At 37.9% G+C, this 26,615-nt stretch overlaps 1 protein-coding gene across 5 annotated transcripts in view; it reads left to right on the top strand.

Moving 5' to 3' along the window:
• The window catches only part of Htr4 (5-hydroxytryptamine receptor 4), a 179,959-nt gene that overhangs the window by 21,212 nt on the left and 132,132 nt on the right, over nucleotides 1–26,615 (top strand). The gene's annotated exons all lie outside the window — the stretch shown is intronic.

Genomic DNA, 26,615 nt, shown 5'->3' with positions numbered 1-26,615 from the left:
TAGTTACATAAAACTAAATGAATTTTGTTTTGTTTCATTTTTTCCTGTGATTTCCTTCAAACCTTGGAGATGAAATAATAGGGTGATTCTTAAGGAAGTATCTCTTAAATATTTGCTCCATTTTATTTGGCATAACCAAATAGTGCAAAGAAAATTGTTTTCAGTAAGGCTTAAATGGCATGTCTTTTATAGGACTTGAGGCTGAAGATTATCCCTAGAAATCAGTAGCTGGGAGACATCCTAAAAAACACATTTCTTGTGAAATTCACAGAAGCCATTATATTTCACTTGAGACTTTTGGGAAAGTATGTTTCAGGTATAAACCAGGAGCCCTGTGCCTCTGGTGTAATGTAGTAGAAAGCTGTGACAAAAGGGAGCTGTCAAATATCTTGATAAAAACGCTAGTGTAATATGACTTGTGTTGGAAAGATGTACTACCACCCTACTAGGGAATTACCTGAGGGTGGGATGTATCTCACGATGCTGTTCCCTGGCACATGGTGTGTGTTTCATAAAGAGATGTTGATCAGCTCATCATTGATGTACTACTATACATTTCAAATAGGGTTGTGTTCTAGCACACCCACATATTTTTTTTTAAAAAAACTGTACATTTAGCATTACAACATTTTAAATTCTTCAAGAGAAAGCATTGTGGATTTCTTTATTTACCCAATATGCTAACTTGGTGCAGAGTTTTAGAACCTTAAAATAGACTTTTAAGCAAGTAGCATGTGTTTATTTTTTCTCTCAAAATTTGTGAAATGATTTGCACAGAAAAAGCACGGTGGAATCCAGAGAATCTCAATTTTACTTTTGTTAATTCAAAGGCCATGATGAACAGTATCAATGGTAATATGTTATTAAATTATTTTAAGTTCCAGACGCTGTATCAAACTGGATTAGTTGATTAAAAAGTACTTTTGAGGGGAATAATTCAGATATTACAATCCCTTACATTGCTAGCTTCTAAACATTTATTTATTATAACACTAGATTCTAATGGTAGACTACAATTTGATTAAATGAGTCTTTCTCTTGGGATACTGCAATAATAGTGTGGGATACATGATGATATCACACCCCAGAATCTTGTCTCTGGACCATCCTCTCTGTCAGTTTTTTTGACTGGATCCTGTCAGCATATGTTATCTTCAACCACTCCTCCTCTCTACCCACAATATTACTAACAGGCAAATGTCACAGGCACTCCACTCATTCCCTCTTCAGAACAAACCCTGAGTGTCCACGGAGAAGGATGTGGTGGCTCACATTTACCAGATTGTGGTGCACGTATCATTAGAAACACACAGTGAGATTCAGTGGTACACCCATGCCCTTTTTTTTTTTCAAAATTAAACTTTTTTTTATCATGGAGAAAAATTCTATTTTATGATGTATAGGAGTAAAATAAAATTCTCTTTTAATGTACATTTATTTAAAATTTTAAGTCAGTTTATTTTAAAAATGTGATTTAAAAATATTTGTTAATAAATGAATGTGGAAAAAATCATAATGGCTATAGGCAAATGATTTACCTAGAAGCTGATGTTGTAGGCTAAACTAGATAGAGTAAATTTTATCATTTCGAGAGCAGGAAAAATGCCCATGCAATAAAGTGAGAGTTGAAAGGGCCCAGTTCCCCAGCACAGGAAAGGAGTCCTATTACTTGCTCTGAAGACAGAGGAAACTAAATGAACAAAGGAGGGAGAAGTTTGGAGAAGAAGGAGAATTCAGAGGAGAGTCTGGGCTGTGCTTGGCAAGGGGCAAAACAACCAATGGCATAGTGAATATAAGGGACTTTGAGAGTAGTTAGGAATATATATATAAATGTGTACACACCTCTCCCAGAACCCAGTCCTTCAGCAAAATTTTCCATCCTGACGGTGAATTGGGTGTTACATGTTTACCATGCCGAATGTTCAAGGGCATTGTGAGCTATAAAGTTGACTTATATTATCCCATTTGATTTTTAAAACACTCTTGTGAAGCACATGCCATTATTATATTGCTACAGTGTGTGGCAAACCAGACAGGCTCTCAAACAGGGACACTCCAATTTTTCTCAGGTATCAAGGGGTCGAGAAGTCCTGGTGGACATTTAGATCTAAATAAAATGTCTTTCTTTTATGAATTGTGTCAGGCTATACTGACCAGTCCATTTGTTTTGTTTTGTTTTGTTTTTGTGGCTTAATTTAATTGAGTTTGCTTATTCAGTTAGATCCTTGCTATTATGTCTCTGTCAGCTTCATGATAGAAGTATCAGAAACTGACCCTAACATAATCAAAGGAAAGTGTGAGAAGGAGAGCCACCATGTACCGGCTCAGATGATTAAGGTGAAAAATGTTGGAGGACCATGTTTAAAAATAAACAAGGACTGAATGTTTTCTCTGATGAGCAGATGTTGATCCATTGTGGGGTGGGGGGGATAGGAAAGAATGAAGGAACTTTGGTTTGTGTAGAGGGGAGTGAGAGGAGGGGTGGGGTTGTGGGATGGGAAGGACGGTAGAAAGAGACAGATATTATTACCCTATGTACATGATTACACTCCTGGAGTAACTCTGAACCATGTACAGCCAGAGGACTGAGAAGTTGTGCTGCATTTGTGTACTATCTGTCAAAATGCATTCTACTATAAAATGAATAAATTAGTTAATTTAAAAAGAAACAAGGACTTTGGGAGTTCCTGGAGACCTATGAAGCAGATCAGTGGCCAAGTTCAGGAAGAAGCAGTCAGTACACTTTTATCATTTATTTAAAATGTATTCATTAAATACTGAACTATGTGCCAAGACTAGTCAGATAAGTTTCTGCTCTTCAGATTCTCACATCTAGCTAGAAGACCATCACCCAAGTAGAGATCTAATTCAATGATGGAAGCGCCTCCCTAGTGAGATGTGCAATGAGCTGTGTTTTTTTGAGAACTAAGAGTAACAAAAAGAAATAGTTGGTTTTAGAAATAAAAGACAATGTAAGTATTTTCCTCCTGAGGGCCTCCATTGTAGGAGAGCCTGGATATCTGATGGCCTGACTCAGGATGAACATGAGTCAGGCCCTAGCTGGAGAGGCAAGTTCCTGACCAGTCCCATCCTTTGATAAAGAGTGTCTCACAATCTTAGCAGTTAGTAAGCAACTCTTCCACAATCTGACACCCACCTGATCATTTTATCAGTCTGTTTGCTCCTTGCTGGGGCTTTAGAGGAGACAGCTGCATTCTTTTTGAAAGGTTGAAGAAAGGAAAATGGAAACCATGGCTTTGGTGATTTCTGCAGTTACTACTTTTTGTAGAACTCTTTATTGGCTTGAACTTGGGGAATAAGCTTGCTGGTGCCTCTCCCACCCACTATGCTCTCCCTAAGCCTGCGAAGCCACTTTGTATCGTACCTCTAAAATCTTTCCTAACCTCAGAGATAGTTCACACTCTCTGTTTGTTTAGTTACCAGACTCTTCCACTGACATGTGATCCCCAAAGCATTCCAGGTTCTGTCTTTTTCTTCTTACCATTTATTACAACTATTTTCTAAGATTTTTTTTTCCCCCACCAGTTTCTAGTTCTATAAAGTACAGGATTCAAGCAAGATGTGAACAGTGGGATCATAGTCCATGCCAAGGACTTGACACTTTGAAGGTTCTCAAGATAATTTCCCCAGACTTTGAGTGAAGAAAGTTTTATTTTTTATCTTTATTATTTTTTTATTTTTAAATTTCTTCTAATTAGGCATGTATAACAGTAGAATGCATTTTGGCACATTGTACACAAATGGAGCACAACTTCTCATTCCTTGGCTGTACATGGTGCAGAGTCATACTGGTAGATAGTGTATATAGGGTATGTATATAGGGTAATAATGCTGTCTCATTCCACTGTCCTTCTCACCCCCACATCCTTTCCCCTCTCCTTACTCCCCTCTGCTCAATCTAAAGTTTCTTTATTTTTCCCTACCCACCCCCACCCTAATATGGGTCAGCATCCACTTATCAGAGAAAACATTCGATCTTTGTTTTTTGGGGGATTGGCTTATTTTGCTTAGGGTGATATTCTCCAGCTCCATCCATTTACCTGTAAATGCCATGATTTCATTTTTCTCTAAAATTAAGTAATATTTCATTGTGTTTCTATACCACAGTTTTTTTTTTATCCATTCACTATTGAGGGGCATCTAGGTTGGTTCCATAGTTTAGCTATTGTGAATTGAGCTGCTATAAACATTGATGTGGCTGTGTCTCTGTAGTATGCTGATTTTAAGTCCTTTAAGTCCTGGATATAAACCGAGGAGTGGGATAGCTGGTTCAATACTTAATATCTTCCATTCCACGTCTTGATTCTTTTTGATTGGAACTTCCTCCTACCCTTGACTTGCTGCTTGCCCTCTGGTCTCTCTGGACTTTCCTACTTTGCTTCCCTGGGTCTCTGGGGCTTTTCCTTCTTTAGTTAGAATACCCTTATTATTTATATTTTGTTTCTTTTCTACAAAAAAATTCTGAATGTTTTATTAATGTTTCTCATTCAAAACCAAAAAAGCATATTATATGAACTATGAATCATATAAATGATAGTGCTTTCCTCCCTTAGCTAGGGTTCTAGGGAACTGAGAGCTAAAGTTATAGTCACACTAGTGAGGGTAGATGACCTCTGGGTAGGTACTGTGGCTCTTACATGCCTCTATTTTAGTGAATCAACTCTTTTTGTCTCTTTGTCTTGCTTCTTTTGATTTCTTGATAATATCTTATATTGTTCATCTTTGCAAACTACTGTAAATAAGGAAGGAAAGAAAGTAGGAAGGAAAAATGGGTGGGGGGCAGGAAGGAGGAACAAAGGAACCCAAGAAGGAACCATTTTTTTCCAGGGAATGAATATTTCTTTATTCTTCTTTTGGTGAGGTTTGACGCCAGGTACTAGGAGGTCACTAAATTTTCTTGAAGAGAATATCAGAATGGCAAGCTTTCATATACAACACAGAAAATATGAATAAATTCCAAATGTCCAATACTTAAAACATAAAATGTATAACTTGAATAAAAAAGTATTTTTTGTGATAACATTAGTAAAATTATAACAAAGGTGTGTGACTGACTTCTGATTAATTACTCATTTGCCTTAATTCTCTCATGGCACTAAGTTGCAATTCATTATTTCAAATTAAGAAATTACATTAACTAGGCATCATTATGACTACAAGAATCCATTGACATGTCCAATTTTAAAAAAGAGAAAAAGAGTAGTTTTTTAAATAAGGGAGTTGGGTTTTGATTTGATTATGAATATTGTTGACAATACATAGTATGCTTCACAAAAGTCTGAGGATGAAGTTGGAATTTGTAATGCTTAGCATTCCAAAGCCCTGAAATTATTCATAGAACTTGAAATTGGTGTGTGCAAGTTATCTGCCCTAAAGATTGATTAATATGGAACTGAATTGGCACCAGAATTAATTCATGTTTATAACCTGGCAATTGGAATTGTGAACAGGTGCAACTTAAAGGCAGTGGTATGTTTTGCAGGAAGTCTCTCTTCAGGCTCTGAAATGATGACATGTATTAGCATATAAGGAGAAAGTGAGTGGGTGTCACTTAAAAGGGGTTATTTTTATGTTGCTTTAGAAATGTAAATGAGAATAATACACAACTTTATTGCTTGAATGACAAAATGATGATTATGCAGTTAAGTTCTTTGATTAGATCAGGAGCATAATGACTATGAGCTGAGATTCACCCTGAGCTAAAAACCTCTATGTTTTATGGGATCTCGGGGACTTCAGGCTAGAGATGTCATAGATTGCCAGAAGGTTGATGACACATTTGTATTTCTACAGCCATGTGTAAAATGTGTTGGTGGCAGAATTAAACTAGCAGTCTTCTACACACATGAGACACTATCCACCTTCCTAAATGCTGCTATCACAACTTCAGCCCACATCACCATGGGTGCTGAGAGAGGGTAGTTAATGAAACATAAGATGAGTCCAAGTCTTGCTTTTCTACTTACTGGCCATAGGACCTTGATGAATTTATTTAATCTTGAAATTTCAGTTTTTAGCATCTGACAATGAGATTTTTGTGAGGATTATAAGTAAAGTAGGTAAAATCTTTAGCATCTTGAACATTGCATGCATAGAAAAAAATGGTAAATGCTTTCTTGAGTCATCAAAAAACTCATAAGATGTAGGCACGTATTGACCTTAAGGCTGATTTTTAGTTGCTATGCTCTTTAAGTTCCTTTATTGCTTAAATTTACTACTTAACTGGCTGACCTTATTAATCAACTTTTAAGTTTTTTGAACATTTGTCCCTAAGTGTGCCCATTCCCTTGGGAGGAAAATGAGGCTCCCAAAGATGACAGTAGACTCTCAATATTGGAGCTAATCGGCAGCTCAGTTGGAATGAGAGCACTTGTCCTCTATACCCTATTCAGCAATATTTTATCTTTACTCTACAGTTTCCTTAAATTTGAGTGCATTCTTGTTTGGCAATTAGAGGATCTAATGTTGCATTCTGTGTTTTTTTCCCTTTTCAGTCTTGTGCCCTGTTAAATACAGCAAGCTCTCCTTTATGGGAAATTATCCCTCAACTGATGATTCTGCTTAGAGGGAAATACCTCTGATTTGGTTGTTTCTGCTTCATTATCTATTAATGTCCAGTCAAGAAAATAAAAGCTGTTGTATATATTGCAAGCAAAAAGGCATTTAATTCATGAAGTGTCCTGAGAGCAGGAAGGTCAAGAAACCTCATGAACCCTACCCTGCCATGAATCAGGAGGTGGATCATTTCACCTTCATATCATTGGAACCATTTGTTGCTACTCTCACTACTGAAAACACCTCCACTAAAGGAGAGAGTTCTGTTTTCCTCTCTCCCTGCCCTGTTTCCCATTCTGAGCCTCTTATTTAGAAAGCATAACCAGAAGCCAGCAGGTTTGAGGCAGTACAGAAAACATAGTTTTCAAGCTTCCAACTTCTCTGAGTGTGTGAAAAGAGTTGCAAATAACAGGTACAGTTTCCTCCCTGTATGACCTTGGCTCCTCCTGGGATGTGTAGCTGTGGGACCTGAGGGCTTATGGGATCACATTAATCTGAGCATCTGGATATCCATCTCCTTGACTGCAGGAAGCTCAGTCTTTTGCCCAGTTCACCTTGCTGTTATGTTTTTGGGAATCTGATGATTACTGTAATGGGTGCTTACAGATGCCTCTGAATTTGTTCTGCTTGTCCAGCTGGATTTCTATAGCTGCCAGCTCTGTGGGTCCCACTAAGCTACTCTTTGACTTATAGCTGCTGAGTGGCCAGACCCTAGGCCTGGAAGGTGGCACTTTGACTCTAGTGAATTAGAGGCTTCTTGATCATGAAAATCCTCATTGTTTCTCAGGTGAAGTGAGAAGAGCATGCCTTCTGTGCAGTGCTTGATCAAAGTGGGCCCCATACTAAGATTGTTGGTGATAAAAGTATTTCAGAAACCAACATTGCAACATTTCCAGTTCTCAGACTTAGGTCACCCCTGGTGTATCTGGTCCTGTTCTTAAGATGCCTTGTCAGGCTTCCCTGCTGTTTGGTTCCTGTGGAGCCCTCCAGCCGTCACTCACCTTTATTGAAATCTCAAATTCCAGTGGGATTTTTCTAGATTGTTGCTCGGGATCTGTATTAATCAGTGGATGTAAAAAAGGTTGCCGAGGATGGAAGCCATGCCTAATTTTATCAAATATTGTACACTCTCTTATAGGACTTTCAGCTCCTGCCCAGTGAGAATATTCTCTGTTGCTAGTAGGATTAGAGCATGGTCTATACTGTAAGGTCACCTGGACCACAGACAGGCTTGATCTTTTTGTTCTTCTTTATAAGAATGAGCTCTTAGGACTTTCAAGAAGCATGTGATCTGCAATATCACTCTGTATCCCATAAAATCTATACAATTATTATATGCTAATTGAATATTTTGAAAGTATAAGGAAATGGAAATGTTAACTACCCTGGTTTGATCAGGGCTTATGATCTGTATACATGTATAGAACCATCACACAGTATACATGTATTGAAACATCCCATAAGTTTGTGAAATTAAAATAATAATTAAAAAATAAAATATGCATTTTTAAAAAGAAGTAGATGACCGTTGTTTGAAATTCCTTCCAAGCTCCTTTCTGTGGTGTGTGGCCTCACCTATGGCCTGTAACCTTTTGCATGCCCACAAAGGACAGTACATAGAAGATGTCAAAGGGTTCCAGAGATTTAAGTGACTTTTCCTAAGCCCACACTATCAATAAGTGGCTGATCTGAGAATAAAATCCAAGTTTCTGCTTCCAGAATTACTGCTTATTTCAAATTATCTTCCATCAAAAACAAACTACCTCTTAAAGTGTATATAGGATGTGATTTAGATTAGTTTTTCATTTATGGAAATCAGTCCTCATATGGGCTGAGGAAAAAGTATCATTTATTTTTAATTTATACAGCTTTTTCCTTGCATAGGAGCAAGTCTCTTTTGTAAATTCTGTATATCTACCAATTTAAGTGAAGTACTGATTAATTTACTTTTTAAATTTTACTTTTTAATTTACTTTAGTAAACTAGTGGCTTTCTCCTTACATTGGACAGATTCTCTTATTTGTTTTCCATGGTTGGATGTCTTTATTTATCACATGGTTGGATGATTTATTTATCACATCATAATAGGATGTGTATATAGGGTGTGTATATAAATTTATGTTAAATGTTACTTAAGACAGTCATTACAGGATTACAAGTATGGATTACAGGTGCACACATGCAATCCCAGCACCTCAGGAGGCTGAGGCAGGATGATCATGAGTTCAAAGACAGGCTCAGTAACAGTGAGGCACTAAGCAACTCAGTGAGACCCTGTTTCTAAGTAAGATGCAAAATAAGGCTGGGGATGTGGCTCAGAGTTCAATCCCTGGTATCCCTCTACCCCCAAAAATGTCACTTAACCATTAACTAAATATGAAAAAAGATTGTTTTGGATGATTGTAAGAAAATATTGAGTCACTTGTTTTTTTGTTGTCTTACTTATTTGAGGAGAATTGTTTGATATGATTGAGACACTTTTCCAAACAAGTAACTTACATAAAATCATTTAACTCTGACACCCTGAGAGTTCCTTACTGAGAGTGGACACATTATCTTCTAAGTCATGGAAGCACAGATAAATCAGGATTTTGCCCAAAGTTACATTTCTAGGAAGAGGCAAAGCCATTATTTTCAGCCAACTTTGCTTGATGACCAAGTCTATCCTCTGAGCCTCCCAGTTTGCTTTTCTAAAGATTTCTGTTGTGGAGAGTCTATCATTTGACATTTTAGACTTGGATTCCCAAAATGAAGGCTTGGAAGATACATTTGTTTGGCCTGCCTGAGGTTATAAAAGTTGATTAAATCCTTTTAGGGAGGATGGTCTCCAGTTGATCAGAGTAACTGTGATTCCCTGTTGTCTGGAAAGAAGCCACTCTGAACTATTCTGATACCTCCATGGCTGCAGCATGCAGTTAGTCGGGGCAGGCAATCTGCCTGCCTGGCCCCTGAGGGCTTTCTATTTTATCACTTAAATTTGAAAAACAGTAGTATGAATTATCTTCAAACTTACAGAGCTATATTATGACATTTAATGCCTGCTGTTTTCTTCCTGGAAATTTGTTTTATTACCACTTAGCAAATAGGTTTGTATTGAATTAAGACCTCTTTTCAATTAAAAAAATTGGAACAAGTTTCTAAATAAATACCTGTTAAGCAATTCTCATTTTTATTAGTCAGGTAATGATGTTCAGGCAATGTTCTTATTTGCATTTCTAAAGAACTGTAAGAATAATCTTTCCCCCCTTCTCCTCTGCCCACTCACTTGCTCCTAAACTTATAATGGCTTTATTAATTTCAGTGCTTATGAAAGGTTTCATACAAAGTACTCATCTTTGATTGTTCAGTACTATCATGCCTTTGTGCATATCAGATAGAAATGCATATTTATTATAAGCTATATCAATAGTAACTGACATTTCTAGCTTCACCTTATCTCAAATGCCACCATTGTTCATTGTATATAATTATTGTAGTTCAAACTCTCAACAGTTGAATTCTAGAAAAAGTGTGTGTGTGTGTGTGTGTGTGTGTGTGTGTGATACAACTATAGAATCATTTTTCAAAAATTTTAAATTATTTATTTATTTATTAGTAATGGGGATTTAACCCAGGGGCTCTCAACCACTGAGCCACATCCTCAGGCCTTTATTTTATTTTTAGGGGGACAAGATCTCGTCAAATTGCATAGGGCCTCCCTAAGTTGCCGAGGCTGGCTTCAAACTTGCAGTCCTCTTGCTTCAGCCTCTTGAGGTGATGGGATTATAAGTATGTGCCACTGCACCTGTTTTTTTTTTTTTTAATGTTAAAGAAGCTCCAAACTTTTTAACTTTTTGGCATTCAAAAAATGTTGGTGATAGTAAGTATAGAAACACTATAGAAAAGTAGTCTGGAAGGTCCAGAAATGTGATCAGTCTGCTCTGATCAATCACCTGTCATGTCAGGTATTTTGAAGGATTTCCCTGACTAAGCCCAGGCTGCAGTGGGTGACAGGAGAATGCAGCTCTAGTCTGGGAGAGGTAGATTGAGAATAGGAAGGAGGATTGAGAACATGTGTATAAAGGAAAGGGTATAGATTTTAGGGTAATTTACGAAGTAGAATTCCTGATTGAAGGTGACCAGTTGCATCAGAAGGAAGAAGAAAACATTCAGAAGGTGACCATGAAGAAGAAGTGCTTAGAACTACCCACTTGAGTCAAATGTATGAAAGATGATATATCACGAGCTTTGTAATGTTTTGAACAACCAATTTAAGAAAAAAAAGAGAGAGAGATGAAGAAACCTGGGATGCATTTGGGTTTTAAAAAATTGTTTAACAGAAAGTTGGTGATGTTGGTGTGGATCCCAGTGGGAAAATGTTCAGGGGAAGATTCTGATCACATCAGCTGTGTGATGAATTGAATGGAATAGAAACTGATTCCCAAAAAGGCGAATGATCTTTCATACCAGTGAAAGATAAATGGAGCTCTCCAAATGTTGATAGCAGGGAGACTGCCCTTCTGTGAAGCCTTTTCATTCTTGAGATTTCAGGGATCATTTTATTCTCTAACTTCCAAGGACGAAGAATGTTTTGCACAATTAGGATGGGTGAAAAAGTCAGAGTATGACTCTTCTGATCTAAACACTTAAGCTCTTCACATAGAGAACAAGAAGTAGTTCACTACTTGAAGTTAAAAGCTTATGGGAACAAACCTATGGTACATCCATAGGCAATCTTGGAATTACTGAATTATTTCCTTTGCACTTTCATTTCTAGCTAATGTGATTATGAGAATTGAGTCTACTACTTTTCATAGTAAATAAATTATTTGTGACTCATGAGGGTTATGATGTAAGAGATGTGCAAGAATTTGGAGAGTAAATAGTGCATTGAGTTCGTGTGAGTTTTTGACAAGCTATGATAATTAAGTGTTTCAGCTAATTTAGTACTTTAGTAAAGGGCAAGATAAAAATCCCCTCCCAACAAGGGAATGTTTTCATGGTTTGTCCTGGAATTGAACTGAATTTTTTCATGGCACTGTTTTGCAAAACAAGTTGAGTCACCCAGGGAAGCTTGAGAATCAGGAAAGAACGTTGTACTCAATTCTGCTTGTACTTTCATATGTTATTTTTTGTGGTAGTGCCACTGCTGGCCTGGCATCATCCAGTGTGGTGCACCTATTTGAGAGGGAGAGATGTCAGCCAGCCAGTCTTCCATGACTGAAAGATTTTATAAGCTTTTCAGACCAATTATCTGGGCAAGCAGTCCACCTGAGGCCAAGGTTATGACTTCCTACACTAGCAAAAGTGGAATTGGTTGTGGATAGAGACCATCCTGGAAATCTAGGAAGTGTGTCTGTGTGAACAAAATCAGAAAAGAGAAAGTTGGGTCTCCTTCAGGAAGAGAAAAAAAAAAAAACTTCACTTCTAAGAATCTCACTGTTTGCAGAAGCATTGATGCTACTAATTAAGAACAGGGAAGTCAAAAGGTATTTAAAATATCTCATCTAGTCAAAAAAATCCTAAGCACTTAGTCACACTTTAAAAAAAAATTCTGTAACTCATATTTGATTAATTTTGACATGCTTCTATCGAGATTATGTTGAACTGATGAGGTTTTACTCTGTGGGAAAAAAATAACTAGTAACCTTTTTACACCAGCTTAATTTTAGCAGCATTTATCTAGAATTACGTAACTTGACTTTGCCACCCTCTTTCTACCCCTCTTGTCTCTGCTGACTTTAGGCTTCACTATCTCTTTCCAGAGTGATCAAAATTACCTCCAAACTCCTCTCTTGCCCACACCCCTCTCCACCTCCAGTTCATTTAGCGGGTGGATGACTGGCCATCTTTCTAGAGCCTAAGTCTGATCACGGTTTTCCCTTTCCTTTGTGGGCCTCCTACTTAGACTCATTTGTCTCCTACAGACTGCGGAGCCTCCTTGCTTCCCGGCAGGCTCCCAGAGCTCAATGTACAAATTTCCATTACCACTTGTAACAGTCACAATTTTTTATAATTATTTATTGATTATATGTCCTTCCTCTGCCACACTCTATGTGCCCAGTATTTAGCACACTGACATTTTACAGTGTTGGAGGGATTTAACCAAAATGTATTTCACTCTTCAACTATTTAGGCAATATTGCATCATCAAAGGCCTTCGTGAAAAGGTTTGGGCCCATATTAGTAACCATACACACACATACACACACACACACTGAATTTCATTTCCAGCCATGGATTCTGAGGCTGAAGAGTTGTAAGAATGAAAGAATGCTGTGGAGCTGTTTGCAGATCTCGTGGCATGAGACCTTGAGTGTTCTTTATGTTGTATCCCCTTGTGGCATTGATTCTTTTCCAAGTGCTGCCATGCCCACCTGAGTCCTGCTCTCCCTAGCTAACAGGTCATGTAGATGTTATGCTAAACCCTTTACAAATTTTTTTTTCTCATTAACCCCACATGGCAATTTTATAAAGGGAGTGCGCTTATTGACACTTTACATTGAGGCATGGAAAAGTTGATGAACTTGCCCAGGCTCAATAGTAATGAGTGGTAGAGCTGAGGACCCAAATCTAGCAGGTCTAAGCTCAGCCTTCGGAACTCATATTTCTCCACTATGGCCACACCACTATTGAATTTGTGGATACTAGCATTATCTTGCCAAATCCTGAGACCAACTTTCCTCATTATACTTCCATAACTTCTACTGCTTCTGCTATAATATTAATTATGTCTACTCTCCTTGCCACCATCACTCTGAGTTCTAAGCTTCTTTGCTCCGGGTGCTGTGCTAAGAACTTTACAGATAGTACTTTGCGTCACTGAGTCAACAATATAGATGATCCACTCTGATAAAGAATGCCTGAGACATCCAAGATAGGGGACACCATGTGCTCCGTGACTTAGGACCTCCTCAGAAGCCATTAGTCCCTTCCAGTAGCCTGTTTATCTTTGGCTCCTTTTCCAGGAATCCTCCCTCTTCTTTAATCAGAAACCCTTCAGCTGCTGCTGCCTCTGCCATACTTTATCATCCTCAGAGGGCTCTGTGATTAGCTGGGTGGCTGGAATGTACATAGAGGAACATCCTTAGAGGCTGAAGCCCCTCCAATGTCCTGGAATTTCGACTGCAGTGTCCTAGAAAGGAGCCACCCTGCTTCAGCTTGAGAATTCCAATTTTCTTTTTAAGTACGTTCAGGTAAATGATTGAAACGGACTTCATAATCAAATAAACCCAGGTTATTTAATTTCTCAGTAAAAACAAAACAAACAAAAACCATATAACAACAATGGTGAGATTGTGTCTAATCATGTCTGGCCCCAGATTTTATTTTCCAGAGTAAGTTCATCCTCTGATGCTTTATCCTTTCTCTCATTTTCTGTGCTCTTGTTAAACATACTGTTGTTTGTTTGTTCTGCATCTTTTGCAAAGAACGGGCATTGCAGCCTCTGTGGACAGGGTTGGCTACTGACCTTCCAGTGCTAGCTGGCCTTTCCTTAGGACAAGTTCAAGTGACCATTTTTTTTCTACCTGATTGAAATTCATTGAGGAACTAGAAGCCTGATCTCCCTGGTTTGCTTTCTCTCTTGTCTTTCCTCTCTGCCCAACACTCCTGCTCTCATTCCCATTCACAATCCACATTTTTCTGCCTCTTCTTTTCCTTCAACATCTTTATTCTCCTAGCCCATCATTTGGTTTATTGGTGAACTTTTCCCTTTTGCTTTACAAATAAATTTTTAGAAGTATTTGCAAGTGCATTTATGAATTGACAAGTATTCACCAATTATCTATAATATGTATGGCTGTTTGTGGTTCAAAAGTATGGTGATAAAGCCTCATATTAATAATTTATATACATGGAATTTCAAAATCTGTAATGTGATTTCTCTACTTCTCACAACATTAAGCAAAATAGGGGAATTATTTATTATTTAATTTTTTTTTTTTGTGGTGATAGGAATTGAACCAGGGACTCATGCATGCTAAACAGGGCTGTACCACGGAACTACACTCCCAGTCTTGGTGAAAATTTTACTAAGTCAATTTATAGATAAAGAAAAGACAAATTTGACATGTTGTAAGTTTGCATTTAAAGCCACATTACTAGTCAATAACAACCAAGATTAGAATCCAGATGTTTTAATTCTTAGTCTGGTGTTCCCTCATTCCATATGTGTTAGTAGGTGAATACAGGAGCATCAGGAGGATGTCACTTGGGTAACAGTGATGCCATGAGATGGTAAACCACAGGTAGGGAGACACACTGGTTTTATGGTACTTGTTCTAGGTTGGGATATATAAAACAGTTAACTGAAGTTTGGTGAGAAGTAACTGGAATCTGAAGACAAATTTATCCATCAGGGTAGAGTTGGTTATAGGAAAATTTAACACCATACAGTGAAATTACAACAGGCAGTTTGAATTAGGCAAACTTGGCCAGTGGTAATATTCACAACAGCAGTGGGTAATCTGATAATTGAAAATTTTAAACCACAGAGAAGTTTATTAGTTTCTTTTGAGGAGTTTCTCAAAATGTAGTAGATACTTATTTATAGTTCCTAGATTGGGAGGAAAAATCAGGTATACTCCTGATCCTAAAGCCACTAGAGTTTGGAGCAATTATTTCAAGGCATGTAGGCATGCATTTGGATACCAGTCAAAGCTGGAATGCAAATTGGCATCTGGGTCTTAGGATCCAAGCAGAAGCCAAGAGCCCTGAGCTGGGATATAATCCAAATGAGTAGCATGGACGACATGCTGTTGAGTGTTATGAGTAACTCACCATGAAAGATTGAATTGACCTTTGAATTCCCTTATTATGGGTGGACCAGATCTCCAAGGTGAGTTCTCATAGTGATAATCATGACCTGCAGACCATATTTTGAAAAGAACGAAGAGAAAGGAAATTTTTGGGTGAATTTACATCATCAGGAGAAATTTCATGAGAACCTTGCAATGTGGGGAAAACATAGGTTACTATTCATGAAGTGGTAAAGATTTGAAGAGTTCAGCATCCTTCCAATTTAAATAAAGAGAAAATTAATTCTAATTACCTTAAGCAACAATGAGAATTTATTAGCCCAGCTTGTTGAAAAGTTCAGGAGTACAAGTTGCTGATCCAGGGTCTCAGTCTCAAGTAATTAGAATCATTTTTTTTTTTTTTACTCTGCCTTCCTCTTAGGTAAGGCCTTTCCATATAATAATGTTTTGAAGTTCCAAGTTTATAAATATCAGCTTCTAATACAGGTAAAACACAGGTCTTGCCAGAGTTCCAACAAAGTCCCAGAATTAAGGCCATTGGACCATATTGGACCATATTGGATGCTCAACAGCCTAAAGTGCAGATTCCAACCCAGGGGCCAAATTCTTAACTGAAGGAGACTAACTTTAAAAGACAGGGTACTCAGAAGTTCAGTGGTAGAGGAAATGCTTTGTTATAGTGAGTGAGATTTGTGTTGTATCATTATGGAAAATGATCGTGTCACAGGGACTGACCAAACAGTCGGCACCAGTCATGTGAAGCCGCTAGCAGGTGCCAAGAGACAGGTGTGCTAGGTGGCAGGTTCTGGTGGAACTGGCATGGCTGGAAAGAGAAGTCCTGAGAAGACAGCTAAGAGAGTGGGATCCAGTTGTGCTGCTTAGCAGATCACACTAGAGGGTTTCAGCCCAAGGTACAAGTTTACTTATTACTCTCTGTTACACATAGTTGCTCTGGAATCTTGATTACAGGTAGAAGCCTTATGCTGGAATTACCTCTCAGTTCACTGGTTCCTTTTTGGAAATGGAAGCTATGAAGTTCAAATATTCCTTTGAATGTCAAAGAATATCTTTTTATTAGCAGGCACTAATGACACTCCCTAGTTCAAACAAATGATTACAGTTGATGGGAGAAATGTAAAATTTCACTGTAGCAAATGGTTCTGCTAATATTTTTTCCCTATTTATGGATATTATTCTGACACATACAAATATGGTTGTGTGCATTTATGGTAAGTGGGTGTACACCTAAGGAGGTGGTGGTGACTGTTCTTCCAAGTGTATATTCCCAAGTGGGTGTGAGTTGTTTTGTGGAGATGGCAGCTGTTGAGTCTCAGCGTGATTTCCTTCCAATTAGTCTGAAACCAGGCTCTGCTTAAGATGGAAAAGACAGTGAGCATAGGTCAAGTCTTACCTGATGGGGAACCATCCCAGTAGACTAGAGGGGAAGGAGGGGACTTGAAATCTAGCAGCTCTGTCCAATAGAAATAGAATCCAAACCAGTGTGAAGAACAGGCATGATTAAAAATTTTCTAGTTATAATATTAAAAGTCAGTTAAACAAGAGAGGAAAAATTAATTTTAATAATTTACACAGTTTAACTGAACATATCCAAAATATTGTTTATGCATATAATCAATATGAAAATTATTAATGGGGTAAAAAATAGTGCAGACTTTTCCATCTCTGACTCTTCCTCCATGTTCCTCCACCTTTTTTGAGGTAGTGGGGCTGTCCCTGGGCTCTGCCACAGGTGTTCTGCCCTGGCCTTATCTTGCCCCAGGAAAATGTGGGCCCCTCAGGAACAGCCCGTCCCTCACTTCACCTCTTTTGTCCCTCAATAAACTAATGCATTTAGTTTCCCAAATTCAATTTGTCAATTGCCTATTTTCTAGTTTTCTACTCTGGCTACTTGTCTACTTGGATATAAAAATGGATATTTTTAACATTAAATACTTAGAGCTTTTATCCCAAGGATTGAACCTAGGACCCTTAACCACTGAGCCACATCCCCAGCCCTTTTTTATATTTTATTTTAAAATAGGGTCTCGTTCTGTTACTTAGAACCTTGCTAAATTGCTGAGGCTGCCTTGAACTTGTTATCTCCCACCTCAGGCTCCTGAGTTGCTGGGATTACAGGCATGCACCACCATGCTGAGCTTCTTTTTAATTTTATCGGGTGCCTCATTTCAGAATAAACAGATTACATTTTCCAAGCTCCTTCTCTGGACCTGATGTTTCATGCTTTTCTGGTTTCTTTTGTGACTCTGTTAAGTTATAGCTCATTTCTTGCCTCGGACTGTCTTTTTTTTTTTTTTTTTTTTTTTTGATCATCCTCCTACAGCCTCCACGATCTTGGCTAGAGGAGAAGCACCACACAAAGAAGTGTGGGGACTCCTTCCTCTATGGATGCTCAGTCCTATTTCCAGTCCTGTGTTGCTCCAGTCACCAGGCTGTGTGGCTGCCTGCTGGTTTCTTAAGTGTTTATCTTGGGCTTCACCGCAGACCCCTGTTGATAGCCCCAGTTGTCTGTGCATGAAATTTAGTCTGCAGCAATGAACAAAAACAATTTTGTCTTGAAGTCAGGGCCTCAGGTTTCCCTTCCACTGTTTGCTTAGATGGTTGTCTAATTCTGATTCTCAAAAAGAATTTGCATCCTTATCACTGTTTCTTTTCTTTCCCTTTTCCTCTTCCTTCTTTCTTTCTTCTTCCTCCCTCCCTTTCTCTCTTCCTTCTTTCATTTTCTTTTAAATCCTGCTAGGGAATCTGGATCAATTGCATAAAAGTGTTAATCTTCCTGGGGAATGTACCAGATGCTACTAAATCAACCAGATGAAAGCAGGAATAGCTAGCGTATGTTATCATCGTCTGTACTTTTTGATCACCAAAGTCTAAGTGATAGGGACTAGGAATTTGTATTAAATTAAGAGACCCCCTTAGCCTTGAACTTTCAATATTCACATTCATTTCTTAAATGAGGACTTTAAGGGTTGCCCAGAATTGTAGTTGATATGAAGGATTGCTGATAACTTGTTAGGAGACTGTATCTGTGAAGGTCCCCTAGGAAAGAGAAGGCTCACATGGAAGGGGTAAATGTGTGTTCAAGGTTAAGAGCACAAAGAATGGTGGGAACTACAACAGCATTGAGCTGCTGCCCATGCCTCCAGGTCAAGTCTCTTCCCCTGTGAAGGGCCTAGGGGGAGAGTTATTATCAGAACCCAAAGCTGCTCCTGAGTGTAGAAGTTCAACAGAAGCAGTGGGTTTAAGGACAGGAGCCTAGTTACTGTCAACCTCTGTTCCAACAAGGAGAGAGATGGAGAAATACTCTGACCACACTTCTACTAATGCCTCCTGTCAACTAAACCCAAATGATGGCCAAAGGGAGAGGAAACCGGTGGATATGGTCCACATATTGAGTGTGGGTAGGGAAGGGAGTAAGGTGATAGGAGGAACAGATGGAGCACCCAGGCTAATGGTAGCGGAATGAGGCAAGTGGTTAGTGTCACTTTTGTCTTCCCAGTATCTATTTCTCCTTTCCCTGGTGGTAGCACCCTGCTTTTACTTTAGGGAATGACTCCTCCTTGATTCCTGGGGTCTTGTATTTTAGGAGGGGTGAACTGTTCCTCAGGCTCCAGAGTAGGCATGTTCTCTAGGTCTGACCCCAGTTGGAACATCTGGTCCCAGCCCCAGGGATTCATTCAGGTGGGTTCAGAGTGACCCCCTAGGACTGGATCAAAGGAATGCTTTCTCCCTTCGAGTTCCTGAGAACATAAAGGTTTAGAGATGCTGATGGCCATGTCATCACATTTAGGAGACAATCTACCCAAGAATGAAGTCATCAGAGAAAAACAAATTGCTGAGAGGTGGAGGGAGTGGAGCCAAGTCCTGCTGACCTCACTGGAGTCCCTGGCCCCCCACTATGCATTTTGGTAGTCCTTTGCACTGGAACCTGGAGCTGTAATGTGCATTTACTTTTGCATAAAATACTTTTGAGTTTAAGGTTGTGACACTTAAAACCATAGAGTCCTACTTAATTCATTCAAGAAGAGGCCAGTAAGAGACTTGACCTAGAGAAATAGTAGAAGAAATGGAAAGGAAGTGATTACTTTTTAATGTATTTATTTATTTATGAACGTGGTGCTGAGGATCAAACCCAGGGCCTCACCTGTGGGAGGCAAGCATTCTACCACTGAGCCACAACCCTAGTCCTAGGAAATGATTATTAAGAACAAGGAATGTATAAAGTTATCTAACTCTGGTTAGGTTCAGAGGATGAACAGGAAAATGTAATAATATTAGCAAAATCACCTTGCAGTTGGTGACTTAGTCTGTTACTTATTCTTCCAGGTTTTATGGAATTTCTTAAATGATTTTTGTATAGTACAGAAGTCATTAAAAATTATGTTGGCTATTGTTGAGTCTATAAGTTAAAGCTATAATTTTATGTATCCAGGTAATATAAAGGAAAAAATCTGTGTATTTACAGAAAATAATCTAAAATTATATTCATAAAGGTATTTACATTGCTTTGTCTTTGGTGAATAAGATAATGGTTGTTAAATTTATTCACCTGTCTATATTATTTATCTTGTCTTATTGATAATCATGCATTGATTTTTAATAGGAGCAAAATAAAACAGACTTATTACAGTCAGTAATGTTATATTTTTCACAGCAACTGAAGACGGTAAATGCTGATCACAGGGGATAAGATTTGCTGACAAGCAGACAGAAAATACCCTTGTAATTAATCTGCCGGGGGATGGGCTGGTGGGGGAGGGAGAGAAAGCATGCCTAGTGGAATCAGGCAAGCTGATATTGAAATAACTCAGGCTGCAGATAGTGCAGCCCTGAGCTAGGGAAATAGAGCCCATTCGCACCTGTTTTTCCCTCTTGAAATGATTGTTTATAACATACTGTGTAAACTTCTCATGGGAAAGATTTCTAAAAACATTTTTGGAAAAATTAACTATCAAAACAATTTTAAATAAATGAGACTTTTCACTTTCTCAGACAAATCCAGGAGACTGTGACCAAAAGTGCTAACCCCTGAGGTTATCAAGACAGCTCACAAGCTAGCACTTTCTACCTCTCCTTTGTGCAGATGTCCAGAATCCATTCACTGAGCTCATACATGGCCCTTGTTGCCTAGCAACATGAATGGAATTGCTATGTGTGCTTCTTAATCACTGTAAAGTCTTGTTCTTTATTTTATAGTAAAAAAAAAAAATAGAAAAAGGAGGAGAGACTATGAAAAAGAAATGAAAAAAATCCCAAATTATATCTTCCAGTTGCAAATTAAATCACAGCATTTGAATAAATTTAAATCAGGAAATCACTTGATCCCACTTGAGAAACTGATTGACAAGCAAAAGTTCTGAGTTAGCATTTGACCTGAGCAGCTTGCAAGAATGGAGTCCCTGGGAATTTAACCATTTCATAGGAACTTTTTCTCTGCTAGTTTATGAGGGTTGAAGAAAATCCTTCTTCCTCTCAGAATGCTTTGAGCATTGTTTTAATAGAAGGACAACATCATGTTAAGGTCGTTCTTAAATCCCTATGGCTTCCCTAAAACTCCTCCTGGAATTTATAAAATTTGTATTTTCCAGTTCTATAGCTTCCAGGATATTGAATTTCATTACTTTTCCTTGATCTTAAATCCCACTGAAGGGTTTCTAATATCAACAGCTAAAGTGAATTTCCAGGTAGTCAAAATGACCCTTGAAAAAATTCCCTAAACTGTATGTGTATTGTATACACAATTAGAAAATAGTGTCTCTTTCAGTAAATGCACAACCTCATATTTCTAATGTCAGAAGAGATCCATGTTTTCTCTCCTGAGAATGGTGTGAAGTAGTTGGCTTATATTTGGGGGAGGCATGATGTTTGAAACTTTAAAAATGCACATCTTTGATCACCAGAATTACAAGCAGAGTACCAAGTTTTCTACCTCGTGAGGTTGGTGGGAACTGAGCCGGCTGAGTGAGCAGCAGATGCTCAGCTCCCATGCCATGCTTATTTGGGGACACGTGATCATTTTCTGGAATAGTGAGCAGAATTGCCTGCAGCTTTCAATTGGTGGCTTTCTGAGATGAAGATAATGCAACACCATTAGAAGTAGTGCTTTCTTATTATTGCTAAGATCTTACCGATTTTCAGACAAGAAAAGGGTTCCTGGTTTTATTATTCAAGAAATCAGTGAGTAAATAATTATTTATTCTTATTCCATATCTTCAGAATAGATGCAAAGTACTGAAGATTTGAATAGTACGCCATATGGCCATATGAATGAGTCTCCTATATGACCTAAGAATATGAATATATATGTATATATATATATATTCCGCAGTATATATTATATATATTCAAATATACATAAAATATTGATTAGGTGTCTAGAAGTGAGTGGCTAAAAATCAGGCAAGTTCAAGAACTAATAAAATATTAAGTGCTACTGCTTCTACCTCTTTAGTCTCTCTGAAATCTTTTTACATGTCTCTGACAACATCTTGACTCAGAACACAATCATCTCACTCCTTCTTGGTTGTGCCGAAGGACTGATGGAAATAATCTCCTTTCTTATCTGCCACCAATCGGGCCTGCGTCTGGACTAATGCTTCTAAAATGTGAATCTTGATCTACCATGTCACTGAATAAAGTCCTTCAGTAGTTCCCTATTGGTTTCAGATTAAAATCTTAATTTCTTAACATGGCTATTCAGGATTTTGTTATTTGGCTTCTGGTAAGTCTTCATAGAATCATATCTCTTTCTACTTTTTCTGCCTACATTTCAGTCCTACCATATTACTTCCATTTATTCATAAATTGCTATTGAGAGCATTTCTCCCCTGTCTCTTGGCCTGGCTAGTTATGTCACATTCTCCCAGGTCACAGCTTAGAGGTCGCTTTCTTCAGGAAGTTTCTGTGGACTACCCAAGCTTGATTAACTGCCCCTCTGACGTGTACTCATACTATTTTACATACCTTCTTATTTAGGAACTTATGATAATTATACAATAATTGCCATTTACATGTTTGCCTTGCAAACAGCTCTAAAATATTGGCAACTGGGTCACCTAAAAGATTTTAGAGATTTAAATACAAATTCATTTCCTGTTAATCAAAGACATTTGTAAGTTAACAAAAGAAATTGAGAGAGAAATGGAAGCTGATATTCAGAACAGCATTGAGATTGATAGGTTAAAAGAATGACAAAACTTAAAACTAAGACTCCCATTTTGCTGTGACTGACACCTGGGGTCATCTTTATTGGCTTGTCCATTAGGGAGGCATTGGGTTAGCACAAGCAGTTGCAGATTTAAACTGCCAGTACAATGTATTTTGGTATATATTGCAAGGAAGAAATTGCATCCTTGAATTTAAAAGTGGTGGAGTGGATCTGGAAAGAATGACATCAGAATTCGGCATTCGAATAAACTGAAAAGTATTGCTCTTTCAGAGGAAAATAAAGTATCTGCTTTGGTGATGGGGGTTATTGTATGTAAATCTAAGTAAATAAAGAATTAGCCACTGTCTCATTTTAAAATAACACCAATAAAAAACAAAACAGGTCTCCATTTTCAGAGTAACACATCAAAAAAAATCTAATAATTAAAAGGAATTTCAACCCTGTTATGAAACATCCATTACCTTTTTAGTTAGTAATCAGTTTTGAAAGAAATGTTCAGGTTATTTAACTTTGTTTTTAAATGGCTGCATCTGGGAAAAAATGTCTTTTTTTAAATTAAACTATTTTATCACTTGTTAAAACCATTTTGGATCTGAGTATGGTGAAGCATTATTTTACCTACTGTTGTACTACTATAGAATATTGGCTTTTAGTTTCCTACAGAGAAAGAAAATTGCCTTTTTACTAGAAAGGCTTTGTGTATTGCCAGTTTTTCCTGTTTGGGGAAAATCTGAGGATTTACTGTGGTTACTCTTACTGAAGAAATGTGGATTTGATAAACTAGTGCCTATGATTTTAACTTATGTTTGATATATAGTAGTAAGGGTTTTATGAATGTTGATTATTTTGTGACAACAGCCCAGAATTGTCATTTATATATAAATAGAAAACTATGAACTCTGCTTCCAAAGTTATTTAATTTTCTCAGTGTCTGAATGCTATTTTTTGTAAGTGTATTAATAAAAGTGTAAAGAATTGGAAAAAAATATAAATATTCTTAACTTGAGCATTTGCTGGATCATTTGTTAGTATAATGCAAAGTGCTCTCTGTAGAGTTGACTTTTTTCAGTTTTCATACCCTGGAAATCACATTTAGTAAAATAGGGGACCATTCATAATTGTCAGATACTTTTAAAAATTATCTCAAAACATTACTTTTATAAATTAATGTTTTCTGAGAGAAAATTAGATACATATGTGGCCCCAGATGTTTGTATAGCCCTAGGATGATCTAGAATATGTATTTTTAAATTGATTTTCTATTGACTGTACAGGTGTCCATTTTTGACATTACACATGGTCTTTTTAGATCATACAAAGTTTGATGCAAATATTTCTATAGCCAAGCTTGTATGTGTGGTTGCATCCTTAATAAACAGCCTGACCATAGTGTTTATTATTTTAAAAGAAGATATATGAAGACAGGCACTGACTTATTTTACCCAATTTCTTCGATAAGTATACGATCCATATATATGTGTATATAATTTATTTATATATTCAATGAATGAGTGTGAATGTAAGCCAGGATTTCATTTTTGCCTCCAAAAGACTCCTAGTTTCTTTTTCTTTTTTTTTTTTTGCTATTGGAGATTCAACCCAGAAATACTTTACCACTGAGCTACATCCCCAACCCATTTTATTTTTTATTTTGAGACAGGGTCTCTCTAAGTTTCTTAGGTTGCTGGGCTGAGGCTGACCTCAAACTTGCAATCCTCCTGCCTCAGCCTCCCAAGCTTCCAGGATTATAGGCATGCACTACCATACCTGGCTCCTTAGTTTCCTCTTTTTATCCAGACAAGACATATTTTTGGATGGACTATAGATCTTTGGTATGGTCCACACTGTATAAGTTTCCAATTGCAGTTAGTCCAAGTAAGAGTCAGTGCTTCTGGAACCTTCCTCATCTTAGCTGTCACCCTCCAGTATACTGATTGTGATGCTCTGGGGAATGTAACAGGATTTTATTTTGCCAGGTTAACTTTGAAAGTGAAAATGCATAACTTCCATGGTTTTTGCATTTATTTCCACATTGACTCACCTAAAAACTCTAGACAGTAAGATGGAACTTAGTCCATGGGACTTTAATTATATGTCAGTTTCTAACTATTCAGAGCCAGGAGGAAAGATAAAGAATCTCTTTTGATCATTCCTACAAAGAGCTCCTTGCTCTTATCACTGGACCAACTTGGGTCATGTGCACAGTGATGAACCCAATTGTTGGGCCAGAGAAATTTGGTTCTCTGATTGGCCTGGCCTGTGTCACATGCTTTATCCCTGGAGGCAAATGGTGCGACACCCCGGGCTCCTGGATTGTAAGAGGGAGTGAAGGGGCTCATCAGAGATGACTTAGCGCCATGTTGGAGAACAGAGAAGTGATGCTAGGGGAGGGGCATTTTGGGGAACCAAGACTACCAAAATAGATTAATTTTATTTCTTCAACAATCTTAAATCCATCCATGGCCCCTATAGAGCATCATTATTGCTGCCTGTATCAGTGGACACACAGGCCAGGTCAACATGAAGCTTGAAATCATCTCAGGTTCTCTGGCTTAGCCTGTGCCTACTGTGTTTTCCTTGAACAGTGTTTGTGTTTATTCTGAAAATGTGGAAAAGAAGTATTTTTCATATGCCTAGGCACAGTATTAAGAACATAAAAGTTAAACAGGTTCAGTGGTGCACGCCTATAATACCAGCGGCTCAGGAGGCTGAGACAGGAGGATCACAAGTTCAAAGCCAGCCTCAGCAAACGTGAGGCACTAAACAACTCAGGAAGACCCTGTCTCTAAATAAGATGCAAAGTAGGCCTGGGGATATGGCTCAATGGTTGAGTGCCCCTGAGTTCAGTCCCTGGTTACCACCCCTACCCCCACACAAAAAGAACACAAATGTACTTAACTCTCCCCCCCCCCATTTTTATTGGCACATTACAATTATACATTATGGTGGGACTCATTGTTATATATTCACATATGAGAAGACAAAATAAGTTGGCCAATATCATTCCCCAGCATTTCTCCCTTCCTTCCCTCCTACATCCCTGGTCCCTATCCTTTACTCTATTGATCTCCCTTAGATTTTCATGAGACACCCCCTCACACACAACTTTCTTTTTCTTTTTTATCTCCAGCTTCCATATAACATTCTCCTTTTATCTTTCTCTGTTTTTTTAAAAATGTCCTAATTTAGTTATACATGACAGTAGAGTGCATTTTGACATATCATACATAAAATGGAGTATGACTTCTCATTCTTCCAACTGTACATGGTGTAGAGTCACTCTGGACGTGTAATCATATAAGTACATAGGGTAATAATGTCTAATTCATTCCACTGTCCTTTCCACCTAATGCTCTCTCTTCTCCTTTCAGTCCCCTCTGCCTAATCCAAAGTAACTATTTTTCCCTACACACCCTTCCCATCATGAATTAGCATCCTCATATCAGAGAACACATTCAACCTTTGAATTTTTGGTCTTGGTTCATTTCACTTAGCATGATATTCTCCATCTCTATCCGTTTACCTGCAAAATGCCATAATTTCATTCTTCTTTAAGGCCGAGCAATATTCTATTGTGTGTTAATGCCACATTTTCTTTATCTGTTCATCTGTTGAAGGACATCTAGGTTAGTTCTGTAGTTTGGCTATGGTGAATTGAGCTGCTATAAATATTGATGTGGCTGCATCACTGTAGTGCAACCTTTGGGTATAAACTAAGGGATGGGATAGCTCTTTTTACTGCTTTTCAAAGACCTTACATTTGAAACCCATTTGCAAAGTCACCTAGTCTTCATTTCCCTTTCCCTTCAATCTCTTCAATTCCAAATTAATACATTCTTCCCTTTCAGTTTGTGTGATCAATAACCTTTGAAAAATCTCCTTTATGTTCAAACAACCTGTTGGACCTTTCTCTCCTACCAGATTATGAGACAAAGAGAGCAATCACTGTGCCTTATTTATTAAATACTCTTCTTTCACTAAGTATAGTTAAGGTCCCAACATATCATAGGATGTGCAGAATTGAGCTGTGTTGACTCATTGGCATCCAAGGTTTTGCATACTTCTTGGTGGAAGTTGGTATATTATCATGGCTAACTATTCCATGTATGAATATA

Source organism: Ictidomys tridecemlineatus, chromosome 1 (assembly GCF_052094955.1).
Source record: "Ictidomys tridecemlineatus isolate mIctTri1 chromosome 1, mIctTri1.hap1, whole genome shotgun sequence".
In the NCBI taxonomy this organism is placed as follows: domain Eukaryota; kingdom Metazoa; phylum Chordata; class Mammalia; order Rodentia; family Sciuridae; genus Ictidomys; species Ictidomys tridecemlineatus.
This window is presented reverse-complemented; position numbering and strand designations above follow the sequence as displayed.